Source organism: Salvia hispanica, chromosome 3 (genome assembly GCF_029641045.1).
Source record: "Salvia hispanica isolate PSC_SH4W2 chromosome 3, Shi_PSC_v1, whole genome shotgun sequence".
NCBI classification, from domain to species: Eukaryota; Viridiplantae; Streptophyta; class Magnoliopsida; order Lamiales; family Lamiaceae; genus Salvia; species Salvia hispanica.
The window spans coordinates 64,923,777-64,924,738 of NC_142694.1; the positions used below are offsets into that span (position 1 = coordinate 64,923,777).

At 44.6% G+C, this 962-nt stretch overlaps 1 non-coding gene across 1 annotated transcript; it reads right to left on the reverse strand.

Moving 5' to 3' along the window:
• Positions 1–211: 211 nt before the first annotated feature.
• LOC148931221 (small nucleolar RNA R71) lies at positions 212–318 on the reverse strand. Its single transcript, XR_016137474.1, has one exon. It is a non-coding gene; the product is annotated as a small nucleolar RNA R71 (small nucleolar RNA).
• Positions 319–962: the final 644 nt, after the last annotated feature.

Consider the following 962-nt stretch of genomic DNA (forward strand, 5'->3'; position numbering starts at 1 on the left):
TAACCGCCATCTCTCCAAATTCGTGGAAATCGCAAACACTCTGAAATTAAATGGTGTCGACGACGATGTCATACGGGTAAGACTTTTTCCATTCTCATTGATTGATTCTGCTAAAGAGTGGTTTGAGTGTATGCCACCAGAAAAGGTCTCCACATGGAAGGACATCGTAGCTACCTTCCTCGACAAATACTACCCGCCAGGCACTATTTTGAAGCTCAAAAGTGAGATCTTTCAGTTCACACAAGGCCATGACGAGCCCCTCTATGAGGCATTTGCTCGTTTCAAAGCTCTTCTTCGAAAGTGCCCAAACCATGGTTTTTCCATAGACCATCAGGTAGGAATCCTCTATAATGGATTTAACGAGAAAATATGTGCTATGCTTGATTCAGGGGCAAATGGAGGATTTCTAAGAAAGACAGGAGAGGATGCCATGGCGGTAATCGAGGAGTTCGCCACCAACAGTCGGGGGTGGTCGAAGGAAAGGCATGCCACGAGAAGAGTAGCAGCTATAGAAGAGGCCGAAGAAAGTTCTTTTGCTAAGGAGTTAGCAGAACTTAGAGTCGGGATTGATCCAATTCCGGCAACTTCCATAGTGGCAGTCAATGCACCCGAAACTGCCATATCAACTGTGGAAGAAATAAACTACGTGCAAGGAGGCGGTCCTAGAAACTACAATAACAATTATCGCCCTAATCAGGGGGGCGGCAATTTCAATAATTATAATGGGAACCGTCCGCACCCAAATCTTTCTTATTCTAACAATAATTACTTGCAACCCTCTGCAGGATTCAATGTTAGCAAAGGAGGAGTGGTTGAGCCGATGAAGAAGGAAGACAAGTATGAACAAGGAATCACGAAGATCTTGGAAGTAATTACGCAAGATAGGAAGATTAATGACACCAAGATCGGAGTGGTCGAAGCAAGGATAAACAACCTCGAGCAAGGAATGAACACAATCTCGG